Source organism: Fistularia commersonii, chromosome 14 (assembly GCF_037954325.1).
Source record: "Fistularia commersonii isolate RoL2024-O1a breed Wild chromosome 14, RoL_Fcom_v1.0, whole genome shotgun sequence".
NCBI lineage: Eukaryota > Metazoa > Chordata > Actinopteri > Syngnathiformes > Fistulariidae > Fistularia > Fistularia commersonii.
Genome location: NC_141297.1, coordinates 13078605 through 13093865, shown reverse-complemented (window position 1 = coordinate 13093865; position 15261 = coordinate 13078605). Strand labels below are relative to the sequence as shown.

The window sequence follows — 15261 nt, the reverse complement described above, 5'->3', positions numbered from 1 at the left end:
TCAACATTCTCCATCTAACCCTATTCTCTGTATCCTCCTCTCTCAAACCAACATCCTTCATATCCTCTCTTGCTACGTCCATATGTCTTCTCTTTGGTCATCCTCTAGACCTCCTGCCTGGCAGCTCCAATTCCAGCATCCGTCTACCAATATACTCACTATCCTTCCTCTGTAAATGATCCAACCATCTCAGTCTGGTTTCTTTGACCTTCTCTCCAAAATATCCAAGGTGTCCTCTGATAGACTCATTCCTGATCCTATCCATCCTGGTCACTCCCAAAGAGAACCTTTGCATATTCATCTCTGCGACCTCTAGCTCTGCCTCCTGTCTTTTCGTCATTGTAAGTGTTTCTAGGCCATACAGCATCGCTGGTCTCACCACTATCTTTTACACCTTCCCTTTCATTCTGGCTGATAGTCTTATATCGCATAGTACCCCTGACAATTATCTCCACCCATTCCAACCTGCTTGAACCTATCTCTTAACCTCTTTTCCACACACTGTTGTTCTGGACTGTTTACCCCAAGGACCTGAAGTCCTCCAACTTCTTGATCTCCACCCCCTGTAGCCTCATCTTTCCACCTTGGTTTCTCAATTTCACATATACTCTGTCCTGCTCTGACTATCCTTCATTCATCCCCTTTCCAGCACATACCTCCACATCTCTAGATTTTCTTCAACCTGTTCCCTGCTCTCACTACAGATCACAATGTCATCTGCAATGTCATCTCTCATGGAGATTCCTGTCTAGCCTCATCTGTCATCTGTCAGCCTGTCCTTTGTGGCCTACAATAGTCACCTCTTCTACCTTTGCCTCTCTTTCATTTTCCACATTCATCAACTCTTCAAAGCACTCTTTCCATCTTCCCATCACTCTTCTAGCATCTGTCAATACATTTCCCTCTATCCTTAATCACCCGGACCAGTTGTACATCCTTTCCATCTTTAACTCTCTGTTTCGCCAACCTGAATAGATCATTCTCTCCCTCCTTACTGTCCAACTGACCATAAAAGTCATTGTACGCCTTGCCCTTTGTTTTGCCTTTGCTACCTCTATCTTGACTGTACTCCTGTCTGTTCTCCTCAATCCTCTCAGTGTCCCACTTCTTCTTTACTAACCGCTTTCTCTGTATATACCATATTTTCCGCACTATAAGGCGCACATAAAAGCCTTTAAACTTCTCAAAAATTGACAGTGCGCCTTATATGTGGATCAATATTGAGCCGCAAGAGGCCTTGCAACTACGGGAAGCAGCCGCTGACTCCATTTTCTCCCATAGAAGTAGCATGCAGTGCATGCTAGGATATATGACTGCCCAAGGCATGCATTTTAATTTCTATTTGTGTGTGTGTATGTGTGTGTGTGTGTGTGTGTGTGTGTGTGTGTGCGCGCGCACGCTTCACTGAAGTCGCAGCGGTAAAAACGGTAAAGGGGAATTCCAGTTCCACACCACTTGTGTGTGTATAAAGACCTCAAAATGGCACCTTTCAAGAGACATGCTTATAACACAGAGTTTAAACTCAAGGCAATCAGTCACGCAGTAGAACATGGGAATGTGCTCGTGCTAGCTTGCAACATGAACATCAGTGAATTTAGAGGCGGTCGTTCTTGGTGCTTTCGTTTTATGAAACGCTGTGAACTGTGACAAATGGACTTGGAAAGACATTGTTTTCAACGAAGGCTGCACAAATACCGTCAAGAGCTACCAGAACATACAGAATGCACTAACTTGTTTTGGGAGTGAACAGAGTTGTCAGAATGTTGGTTTGTATTCTATTAATAAAGTTTGACTTATCTGACTGTTCGTTGACATTCCCTTTAGCGCAGCTCCATTTAGTGGATGCATAACCAACCCCAGCCACTACTGGAGCTTCTTATATATGCACCTTATAATGTGGTGTGCCTTATAAATGTTTTTTTTTTTAAATAGGTCATTAATTGAAGGTGCGCCTTGTAATCTGGTGTGCCTTATGGTGCGTATAATACAGAACTCCTGCACTTCCTCATTCCACCACCAAGTCTCCATTTCTACTTTCCTTCCAGATGACACACCAAGTACTCTCCTACCTGTCTCCCTGATAACACTAGCTATTGTCATCATCTGGAAGCTCTCCCTGACCACCTAGAGCCTTTCTCTACTCCTCCCTGAAAACTATACAACACCCCTTTCTTTTGAGCTTCCACCACTTTTCCTCTGCTCTGCCTTGTCACCAGAGTCATCCTACAGACCACCATCCTATGCTGTCTGGCTACGCTTTCACCTACAACTACTTTGCAGTCTCTGACCTCTTTCAGGTTCCCTTGTTTATACAAGATGTAGCCCACCTGCATGCTCCGACCTCCACTCATATAAGTTGCCCTATGTTTCTGTATTTCTGGAAAAAAGTGTTCACAACAGCCATTTCTATCCTTTTTGGAAAATCTACCACCATCTGTCCCTCTGTGTTCCTATCCTGTATACCAAATCTGCCCATCACTTATTCATCCCTTCTATTGCCCGCACCAACTGCCCATTGAAGTCTGCACCAATTACCATTTTTTTAAACACATATTTGTTTTGATAGGAAAAAGACAGAATTTCTAAATAATGTCTGAAAACATACCAAACAAATGTGAACATTTGGAGTATTTGAAAGAAAAACAAAAGCTATTCATTGATTACTGCCTAACTTTAATAAAATCCTCCCACACACAGTGACTGTGCAGACTGTGTGTAAAGTGTTGGAATAGTGACATATCCCCACCTGCAGACTTCAAAAAGACTCTTTTATAATTGCAAATATAAACTCAAACACTATGCTGGTGACCCTCTAACTGAGGGAAAGGATGTGTCCTCAAGCCTGTGCTGTACACTATTTAAGATTTGCTGGAAAAATCATTGGCATTTGTCTTATTGAAAATGCACTGACAGGAGACATGGCAAGTCTAATGGCACAGCATAACAACAATAACAGAGAGAGAAGACCCCACCAACCCTTGACAATCTTTCAGTGTAAGGTGGGGATTGCCTGGGGGCTTTCAGTATGTATTAGCAATGGCCTGACTAGGAAAAAAAGAAAAGGGAAAAGGGCAAGTGTGCTAGGACATTCCAGGTCTTGGATTATTCTTCACAATTTGTACACGTGATCAAAGAGCAATACTATAGAGAATGTAACATGGGTAGGAAGGATTGCCAGGGTGCTCATAGTATCTTCACAAAACAGCAACAAATAGAGGAAACATGGAGAGGCCTTTACCATCAGCTACCCCACACAACTTTTTAATGCTTGAGCCCTCCGGCTAGAGATGCAGAATGTGAAATGGAGGACCTTGAGGCTCAATCCATTAAACTGATCAACAAATTTAACCCACCGTCCCCAATTGTCAGGTCATCAAACAAGTCCTTCAAAAACAGAACGGTTTTATTTCTGTTGCGTCTTCTACATTATTACTGACATTATCCACTGTTCTGTTTATATAATTAGACCAGTTAAACAATAATGTTGTATGCGTACAGTGTTGCTACTTGATTTTACTATGTATAGCAAGATATGGATGACTGCTAGACATGTGGCTCTTGTTTTCTACGGTCTTCAATTCATTGATAATTTAGTAAATGTACACACACACACACACACACACACACACACACACACACACACACACACACACACACACACACACACACACACACACACACACACACACATTGTAAATTCACTAACTGTTACATGTTATTAACAGTGACATGTCTGAAGAAACATAATTATGTGTGGTTGTCTTGATACCATCAAAAACACAAAAATAAGTTTTCTGGAATTTATTTGAGCTCTATCCAACTTTCTAAGTATGTCATTTATTGTAATGTCGCAGAAGCAAGGGCAAAGCAGTGTAAAGCGTTAATATGTTATCCACAGGAGGACTACCTGCAATAATGTGTGTAGCTGTGTTTTCACCCCACACCCCTCTATATACAAGCGTGGCACTAAAAACAGCCCTGACCCAGGCAGCTTTGCACTCTTACCAAAAGCAAATCGAGTCCTAAACACTACATAATACAGCAAACAGTGGGAGGAAAGGGGGAATAGGACGGAGCATGGAAGAAAAAAACATAAGAGAGAAAAACAGAATGCAAAAAATGGGGACAGAGAGTGTGGCCAAGAGAGAGAATAACAAGCGTAAAATGCTGGCGGTGGAGGAGAAAAGGAAGGGCAAATGACAGCAGAAGGAAATGAAGCAGAGACAACCTATAAGGGGAGGAATGAGACACAGCATGTTTCAAAACAAACCAAGAGTTTTAAAGAGTTTAAACCTACCAGGAATTTGATTAAAGACCAATTTAGGAACCAAACCAAAGAAACACAACAGAGTAACAGTTTGTTTCATTAAGATCCACTGGTCTGCTTGCTTTGTGAGCTGCAATTGTGGAACATAATTGCAAGGAATGGAATTTGTCCAGAAAAACCTGTCCACAAAGATGCACTGAACTTTTTTTAAACTTTTCGATATACAGCCAATCAGTTTGGCTGTAAGTCTAAATTCAAATGAAGGTATTTAGTGCCACCAGAGAATAAACATCTTGAACAGACAAGGAAACATAATACCAAAGCTAAAACCTTATGTTTTTTCACACTTCACGTTGACAGATGAGACTTACTTGCTCATTTCCTGCGCATCGTGTATTTGCAAGTGTATTTGCAGTCCCTATGTCCTCTATTGTAAGTCGCTTTGGATAAAAGCGTCTGCCAAATGCAATGTAATGTAATGTAATGTAATGTAATGTAACTTACTTTTTTTTGGGGGGGGGGGCATGTCAAATAAAAAATAAAAAAAAAATAGATGAGCAGGTGAACTCGGGGTCAAGGGTGGTTTAAGCCTATCCCAGCTGTCATTGGGCAAGAGGTGGGGTACACCCTGGACCAGTTGCCAGTTGATTGCAGGGTCACAATAGAGACAAACAACCATTCACTCTCATTCATATGTCTTAACAATTTTCCAATTTTTTTTTTTCCAATTAACCTTCTGCATGTTTTTGGATTCTGGGAGGAAACCAGCGCAACCCCGCGCAGACATTGGGGAACGTGTAAACTCTACACAGAAAGGCCCCCTGTGGTAAGTGAACCAGGGTCCTTCTTGGTGTGAGGCGAACCCTAACCAGCCACCCTGTGGTTGAATTCTTTTTTGATAATTATACACCGACACCCACCCACACATGGGCTGAATTTCAGGATGATGTTTTGATATATGGAGAACAGGAGCACAGTGAAATAGAGGAGGAAAGAGAGAAAAGGTGAGGTAAAGAGCATGGAAATAGAATGGAAATTTGTTCCTTAGACATGGGTGTGTCCAGCTGAGGAGATGATGTAAAATATATAAACCTGGGAATTGAGACAAAGGAGGGAGCTGAGCTTTCCTCTGAGTTTAATATCAGCTTTCATCAAGCTGATTTAAAAGGCATCTGTCATTTACTGCCTTCAAACTTTATTACAAATCTAAAAGCAGGCATAAACCTGTGAAATCAAGCTTGCCTCGGTAAGAAATTCAGAGAAGCAAAGAAAAGAGTCAGATATCCACAATCAGTCATATGTATAAGATTTTCAGTGACAACAAAATGTAAGGAACATTTAAATTACTGTTCAGTATCCTATTTCTGCATAAGTTCAAAAAAAAGAGTATGGTAGCGAAAAAGTCCAATTCCCTCTGTACCAATATCACTGTTCTCTGATTCAATGGTGCAGGGCACCTTTTAATTCCAATTTGTTACTGTCAGGCATTGTTGCAGCAGAATATTTTAAAGTTGCCCAGTCTAAAGCTGGATTCTGGCCATACTGGCTGCCATACAGCCAAAAGGTCATAGGTATCCAAGAAAATCAATGACTCCTAATTAGGTTAAATATTCAAGTTTTTTGGTTAATTCATCTCTGCATTATGGAAAAGGGGACATGATGTCCTGCTCTGCAGATATGATTGACACACTTGGATCCAAGGTCTCATTTTTTTAACTGTTCTATAAATAGAACAAGACAACTAAAGTGAACTCTACAAAGTCTTGATAATATCTCAGAGTGTGTAAGACTGAGAACATAAGCACTATAAACCAAAGCACACCTCATCCTGTCCTTTGGCCTGGTCTGCTGTATTTACACTGGATCCGTGTATGATTGTAGACGTGTCAAAAGCGTGCACCCAGAGGATGCGAGACAAACAGCAAAGCGTGAACTAGTATGTGTGCATTCAGCCAATGGCCACTCATCCACAAAATTTTAGCATGACTAATTGTCCTGGGGAGGGATGGGTGGAGCCACCTGTGGGGGGCCTGTTGAGTTACAACCAATCTCCCACAGTGGGTTTGTCTCTCCCGCTCTGTGCTACTGTAGCATCAGGAAAGAGAACATGAGGAATAGAGAGGGGAAAAAAGGTCAGGAAAGAGGGTGAGCTGCACACTGAGTCCCCCTTTCACGGGGCCTCAACAGACAGACACAGAAAGAGTGAGTAAGAAGGAGACAGAGGCTGAATCTCATTTGTGAATGTTTTGTTGTCTTCTGCTCTCTCCGAGGCAATATCCAGAAATGTTAACACCCTGTTTTGGAGAATGTCATCCAGTTACAGTCATAGAATAACAGTGTCCCATTTTAAAGCATGTGACGATAGGAGAGAGGTTCAAAATGAGAGAATGTTACAAACATAATGTGTGAAGATACTTTGAATAGAAGTAGGGGCATTTTTTAGACCTTAAAGTATATGAAACTGGCCAAGCCTAATGCTTACTTATTAGACAGTTTTTCTCCTGGTTTTTATTCAGAAATAGCAACATGTCGACATGCTCTGGGGTTAGTCTGGTGCAGTCTGTTGACTGTGAGACCTGTGGTGGAGAATACCTGCCCAGTTGGTTCCAATGTAGGAATGCAGACACAGGATTGAGGTGAGGTGGCCAGCTTAGCAAGCCAGGGATACTGTATTTTTAACTGTTTAATTTATAAATTGGTCAATATTATAATTCTACAAGAATTCAAAGATTCTAATTATGAGCAACCCATCACTACAAAGAGTCTCTTTCTGGAGTAAGTGCACTTAAATAACTCAAAACAAAGACAGTTGAAAAGCTGTATTGCTGCAAGTGCATAGGACTCAACTTCATGACTACACTAAACGCACATGCAAACACATACACACCCACACACACACTCTCCCAAGTTTAGTATGTGGCTGCACTAATGAGCCAGTTGGGCTTTTAGTGCCGCAGTAAAACACATACACGTTAACTCTCACATCAGTCTAATTAAATTGGCTTCTTTGAAAAACAATGGAAACTTAAGTCTTTTTTATCCGAACAAAAGCCAGTGTCGGTTAAAACAAAGTTTTGGCTGCTTAAGGAAAAACCTTTGTCTGATTCTGATGAAATCAATAATGTAATACCTGAAAGAGTGGTTCAGTCGACCAATTGTCTTGGAGAAAGTCAAGCAGAACCGTGTGTGCGACAAGAGTAAAACTGAGGATAGTGTTTTGTTTTGGTAGCAAAATTTTAAATATTTTTGAAATTACTATTCTGTCATAACATAAACAACAAATCTATAATCCTTCTAAATATGTAAAACTTGATCTTACAGGTCATGCTGCAATTACCGAAATAATCGACAAAATAATTATTGAAATAATCAGCAATTATGCAATTATTGAAATAATGGACAAAAAAAAACAAAGAGTTTGAGAATCCATTTTCTGAGAGAAAAGAATGGCATATTAATAATGGCAACAATACATGCACACATACACACACATTGCTCACACACTGTGGAAAAGCACTTAATGCAAAAAATCACTATAGTGATTTTTTGCATTAAGGCTGTTAAGGCTGTTTCGCAGTTTCTGGGGGATTTCTCACATTGTCTTACATTTAGAAGCGAGTAAAGCTGCAAGTTACTTCTTGAATCTGGCCTTTTCCTGCGTTGCTTTTATTTATAAATCTAAGAGCTGGCATATGTTGCTGTCCCCTGAATGCCAATCCAGATTTGCTGCCTGAGTTACCTCTGCAAAGACTGATGGTGATTTAAGTCTCTTGTTAAGCATTTAAGCTGTTCTCTGGCCATGTTAAGCCTTGCTCAAAGAAAAGTGGCCCTTGTGCTTTATCTAAAGTCAGCATGCCGGGCAAAATGGATACTGATGAGCATTACATGGTGGGCTAACCAATCTCAAGGCTCTGTCAGAAGGGATAGTTTGTAATGGTAACCATAGTGAATATTCAGAAGCCTTCAAATGATTTAATTTGGAAAGATGATTGACTGATAAAGGAACTTCCATCTGTCCATCCATCCATTCATCTTCCCCCGTTTATCTGGAGTAGAGTTGCGGGGGCAGCAGCCAGAGCAGTGAGGCCCAGACCTCTCTATCCCTCGCCACATGGTCCAACTCCTCTTGAGGGACCTCAAGGTGTTCCCAGGTCAGCCTGGAGACAAAGTCTCACCAGCGTGTCCTGGGTCTTCCCAGTGGTCTCCTCCCAGATGGACATGCCCGGAATACTTCCCCCAGGAGGCGTTCAGGAGGCATCCTGACCAGATGCCCGAGCCACCTCATTTGACTCCTCTTTATGCAGAGGAGCAGTGGCTCTACTCTAAGCTCCTCCGGGATAACCAAACTTCTCACCCTAAGGGAGAGTACGACCATTCCGCAAAGGAAACTCATAAAGTAACAGTGTACGGATATAATAAAGCGATCAATTTATTTATTTCACAATCTGCGGGCCTTTAATATATTAAATATGGGCCTGGGTCATGGAGAAAAAAAAGGAATGGCATTATACTAAGATGTTCTCTTTTTAAATATGAATCAAGATGTACATTTTTATTGTGAGAAGCACAGAAAAACAACTGCTTAACTGTTGTGAAATGTGCAACTTTAACCTATTTCTCACCAGCCAAATGAGGTATAATGTAAATTCTCTTGGACTTGAGTAAAAAAATAATCTGACATAGCGCAAATATCTAACCTGTTGAATGTAAAATTAAGATATTTTTTGGGATATTTTTTGTTCTATGAATTGAGGTCATTACCTTCTAGACAATACACATTTTTTTCTGGGTTTATGGCATATTTTCAGGTCAATTTTGCTGCAAAAGATAAAAATCTAAGTAACTGGACACGGCACTTAGAAAGGGAGCCTCAGTAAGGTAAATGTCCACAAATATTCAAATAGTTTCAAACTGATTTTTGGCATTTCTTGGTTGTTTGACAAATTGCCATTTTAAAAGAACAATGATCCATGTTTGACAGTCTTGTGTAAAAAAAAAAAAGATAATATACAATATACATATAAAAAACACAGATAGAGATTAACTATGAGTACACACACACACACAAACACACACACACACACACACACACACACACACACACACGTCTGGTTGTGTGGTTGAAACTCTTGAACTGAAAACAACATGGCTAACAGCACAGCACTGTGCCTTGATGAGGACACCAAAGAGCCTTCATTTACAATAGTGAATGCATTCTTGGCCTCATGAGAACTGGACCCCTCACCCGAGCAGTTATGTTAAGCTAGCCAAGACCACAAAACATTGCATGCGATCTCTAATGGCTTATGGCATTGTTAACCACAAGGAGTCATTCACATGTTGAAGACTTAGATTCTATAAGCGCTGCACGTACGGTAGCCTGAGACCTAAAACTGTTAGGTGAGCCACTATTTACGTTTATCTTGCCAAGTCCTAGTCACACCAGCCGCAACACCAGAGCCTCTACTACATTTATGTTGTTGCTACATAATTACCCTTCATAAGGAATCCATTAGCCCCTGTTTAGCAAATTCACATTGCGGATGGAGGCCACAGATGGAAGCCATGGCTGCAGGAATAAAGGTGTAATAAAAAATGAATAATCTGTTGCACATTTGTGAGCGTCACATGGCAGACTGTCATCTGTTTTTTACTTCTATCACCAAGTTATCGTCGACATTTTGTGTGAACAAAACTATTCAGCGAAAACACTTCATCAGGACCCTTCTAATTATTATTATTCTATTGTTAATTGTAATTACTTTAAATAGCTAATTAGGTGTGTGGTTTGCCTCTTACCTTTTTCTTTAAACTAACAAGCATCGTTTGCTACAACGGCCTGTCCCCTGCATTACTCTTTCCATTGAGTTTTAGTCTGTGATTCCAGAAATCAGACCACTAAATACAAATTTCCCGCCATTGAAAATTTCAATTTCCTATTATCTGAAAATTTGTGGTTTGAAAACAATTTTTTTTTTTGAAAAATTATTGACAGAGAGTGAGAATTGAGCTTGTGCATATGCTTATAATTTCATTAAGACTTGCAAAAGAGAACAAGTCATGGTCATGCACTGGTATAGAAATCCTCTAAAAATTACATGCATGCATTTTCTGTCTTCAAGCACAATTTTTGTGGAGAATCCACATGCATCTGGATTTACCAGATATCCAAGGGGGAAAAATACCCTCTACCACACAGGGACTTATGTGTTTTGTTTGTAATTAAAGGCACTGCTCAAAGCTGGAACACTATGTTTAATAGGAGAAGGGGAAAAAAAGAAAATCAAGGGAACAGACAACAAGCCACAAACCTTTTTTGAATAATAGTAGAGGTTTACAGAGCTTTACAGCAGCACAGGAATCAGCACTTGCAACCTTAGATGGAGACTAAACCAGACCGAAACGACACTGAGCCTCAGACTAAAACTAACATTTATAATATCAATAAATTAATTGCTGTTTAGGCAACATTTCATTTTAAAAAAGTGAAAAAGTAAATATACTTTAAAAAAGAAAACAGAAAACAACGTAGTGCCAGATCAAAAGCTATCAAATGAATGTTTTATTATAAGCTTCTATCCCTGCATTTTTATCTATTTATTCATTGTGAGTAGGCAGATCTATTTTCTTCAATCAGAATGAAAATTTGGCAATTATAATGAAGAACACAAGAGGTTTTTGGCCATGAGGGTAGTCATTGCTCAGACGTGGCAGAGGAAAAACGTCAAGAACACAATAGCTGGGGCACAAGTGTTATGTAAAACAAAGCAATCTGAAAAAAACTTTATTTGTCCCCAAGGGGCAATTGGGGGAAATGCAATACATAAGTCTTCTTCATGGGTTGTGACTGGAGGGACCATCTACAGTACATAAGACAGCTGTACAACTTGTCTGACATACCAGCCTTTAAAACAAAAACAAGTGGTATTTCCATTTTTCACCCTTCAGTTATCATTACACTGCATCCCCTAAGCACTTGGGTTAGTTTGTCTGAAAATGAGGTGTGTCTGGGGAAATCCTGGAGAAAAGCTCATGAACAGCTAATTTTAAACTGAGCCAATTGCACTTATGGTGCTTGTATAGCGATGTTATTTGGAGGGTGCAAAGCATTTGCGCTGTTAAGTATGGAAATTGCTTTCCAAAGATGAATACAATAGCCCCGAGGGCACAAATAGTTTATGTCCAGGCTTAAGTTGTAGGAAAGGGGTATCTTCAATCCATTACTCAAGCTGATTATATTATGTATCTATATGAAGCACTTGGTAACTTCAAGATGTTTAACTGCACCTAGACACCTATATTTCTGGCCAACCAGTCAAATGAGAGCCATAACAGCTTGTGACTACTTCTTCAGTTAACAGGGAAGCCCAGCTGAATAGTATGACTGGCACAAAGGTAATTTATTTCAAAATTGCAAAACCTGATTTGGCTATGCTATTAATAAATGAAAATATACAGTGTATTTTGGGCCATCAGAATAGGACTCACAATGCTGTATCTAGCCAGATTACATATCTAACTTATGTGTACTGAGACAATCAACTCACATCACCAATTGTAATGGTCTGTCAATTTGTCAACCCCATCCACATTTAAAACTATCCCCAGGTAACTTAACATAACACTTCTTAATTTCATGATAAAGGTTCCTCCTTGCACACCTTCCAAAAATTTTGTGCAGAACATCTTGATTTTGGCCATTTGTTCCTCTTTAAAATAAATTCTAATTTGAATATCACAGGCAAAAGTACGCAACTATGAAAACAACTATTTCTTGAAATTTCTTCAGCAATTATCTTGCTATTTTTGAACAAGACAGTTATCTTCGTAAAATACTTAACCTGCTTTCCAATGAACAGACAAACATTGACTTCTCCCATACGTAAATGTGCTGACAAACCTGGCAGTTAACAAACTGAACGTAGGACGGTACTGACATACAGTATCATCACATTCCTATTTACAATACAAGCGAGACAGCCGTAACAGTTTAAAATTCTGTATTTCTATCGTCATGAAATGTCACAGCACAAATAAGAAGCAGATCTGACTTTAAACTCCATGAACTGAACAAAGTAGCAAATAGCAGCAACATGTGTCTTTGTCGACCTGTAGGTATTTGTGTGTGCGAATATATATGCACACGTGCACTCCATATTGCTGGGAATTAGCTTACATTTGAAAAAAGTACACTTAACCTAGAGGCCCCCAAGCCTCTGTTATCATTTTACAACCTCCCTATAACACAGCAGAGTACAAACCTCCTGAGCATAATGTGCTCTACTAAGCACCTCATTATGGAAAAGGGCCCTTTGTATCCCACGGAGGTAATGGGTGGGTGGGGGGAGCCTTCAGATGAAGGAATCGACACAAGAAAGTGACAAGCTGAGATTTTCTTTTCATGACATAACCTCTGAACATTCAGCTTTGCAGGATTTCATGAACTGTGACAAAGTGCTTTGAACAATGTAATGTCATTCCTGACTGACTTCAGTCTATATGTCATGTAAGATATGGCAACAGTGCAAGTGCGGGCCAAACATTCAGTGGCTGCAGTATGAGGTCTTCATTTACAGCATTAGGATAAAGGCAAAACAGTGAGCCCAAAGTACTGTTTAAATTCAGATTTTCAAAACAAAACATGCCCTGTAAAGAATAAAATATTAAGTTTCTGATCTCAAATTTCTCATTGCTCCAGTGTTATTCATTATACAGCAGATACAACATGACAAAACAGACAAGGGGACTGCTCAGGTAATTACAGCGGTAACATTTATAACATGTGAATGAAAAGTCAAAGTTTGACATTTGACTCATCGATATTGCAAAAGTCAGACCCTTCCGGGGAATTAGTATCATAATTTCCCCAAGGTATAAAAATAATATGTCACATACACAACAAAAATAATTTGGTTTGTCCAGCAGAATAAGCTATCAAATTCCCCTTTTATTTAATTGCACATGCACAAGCAGGCACTGGACACTGCACAAGTGATCTGAGGCTATAATATATGGTGTCAGTTATTAAACATTTTTATATGTTTTGTCAGTAACTTCAGATATTTCACTCAACATTTTAATGTAATTATTTCCCTTTTTAGGCTAACATTAAGGAACATTATGGTAATGTCCAGACTAATTTCTTGATCATTTCTACATAATCTTTTGATTTTAAAAGGAAGCTAGTAGTAATTGTAGTCATTATATTGCAAATACTGATTCAACAGTGTGGGTTGTATTCTGATGATCCAAAGCGCACAACACATTTTAATTAATTCAAGACATGGCCAAATAGTAGTTTTAGAGTATTCAACAAATGTACTGGAAAAACCTGTTTCGCATATTAACAATAACATGTTCTAAATCAGCAAAATAATTGTCGGCACAAAATAAAGAAATTCGAAAAACAACTTGACAATGATTCCCATCTGGAAGAAAACAATAAGTTCATCCATCCATCCATCTTCTGCCGCTTATCCTGCACTCAGGGTTGCGGGGGATGCTGGAGCCCATCCAAACTGTCATCGGGCGAGAGGCAGGGTACACCCTGGACTGGTCGCCAATCCACAGCGAGATCATGGAAATTTGTGTATTTTAAAAGTATTACTCAGTCAGTGTTTTCTATCGCTTCTTCATGCAGCAAAAAGTCGTTCACATATCAAAAGTGGTTATATTCAGATAACCTTTAAATTTGCAGAAGAAAAGCAAAGAATCTTGAGATCGGCCAACTATCCCCAGATCAATTGTGTTAAAGGCAACATGAACAACATTTCAAAAGGATTTTATGGAAACAACTCCAAACTACATACACACTTAGTATGGACTGAAATGCTATTTTTCCAACCGGGTAATAATGACACTAATAATGCTAATAATGATAACTCGCCTGTGTTGGCAACAGTAAGAGAAACTGAAAGTTGAAAGTCTAGTGAACGGACAAGAGAAAAGGTTAAAATGCAGTTTCCTCACTCTAGATGGGATTCCGTGATAATGAGCATGTAAGATCTATTCTGAAGTCAGGATTTACAAACTTCTCCAAACACTTTCAAGTAAGTCCAAAAACACAATAGGCAACATCTCATATTGACGTCAGTCCTGCTCCATTCAGCTCCACTCATCTCCTTGCTAATCTGTCCCTTTGTCTATCCCCGCCTGCAGTAGAGCAGCCCCTTCCACTGACAACCTCCAGGAAGGAAGAGCAACACCTCCACACTTCTGTGCAACCACATAACAACATCCAGCCGCTTGTCACTTGTTCATATCCAGTCGTGAACGCGCGCTAATTCAACGCAACACAATCGTCTCCGTTTCGGCGTGTTGCTCTATTGGCGTTTGTGAATTTGCAGGGATTTGCGCACTGGCCCTGCAGCAGGCAGGCAAGCATACACATGTGGAATGTGGAGGGAAGCACCCGCCTAAAACAATAACACCACACACAAAACACTATCTGGACACGGCTTGTGTGCGGCAAATTGTGCTGAAACGCGAAATGAATCCGCTATGTGAAATACCATATGGCTTCGCCGTGCGTAAATACCCCATGTCATGGAAACAAAGAGACATGATTTTCTTTTTTCCTTTCTTGCCCATCAGCAGCTAGCTTCTAACAATAAATGCTAACGATCACGTAACACGGCGTGTTAGAAGTGTCTCTTACCTGATGTGGCATATCAACCTTCACTTGGAGTAGTAGCTGAGGAGGGCAGGAGGGGTCCAAGTCTCGGAGTCAGGTCGACAAATTTCCCGGACAAGTCGAGTCGAAAGCTTGGTAACAATTTCCCCACGCTGAAAAACTTTTCCCCGGTATAAAAAACTGTTAAGAGAATAAAGAGCGAGTGAATCAGGCAGGGCTATCTAACGGTCAGTGTGTGTGTGTGTGTGTGTGTGTGTGTGTGTGTGTGTGTGTGTGTGTGTGTGTGTGTGTGTGTGTGTGTGTGTGTGATCCTGATGTCGTCCAGTTATTTCATGCACGGACACACACTCATGCGCCAAAG

At 40.1% G+C, this 15261-nt stretch overlaps 1 protein-coding gene across 1 annotated transcript in view; it reads right to left on the bottom strand.

Moving 5' to 3' along the window:
* Window positions 1-15059, bottom strand: part of LOC147227334 (vitamin D3 receptor A) — an 80314-nt gene extending 65255 nt beyond the window's left edge. The window contains exon 1 of the mRNA XM_086158938.1: window positions 14925-15059. The gene's annotated coding sequence lies outside the window, so the exon portion shown is untranslated. The remainder of the gene's footprint in view (window positions 1-14924) is intronic.
* Between the last annotated feature and the right edge of the window lie 202 nt (window positions 15060-15261).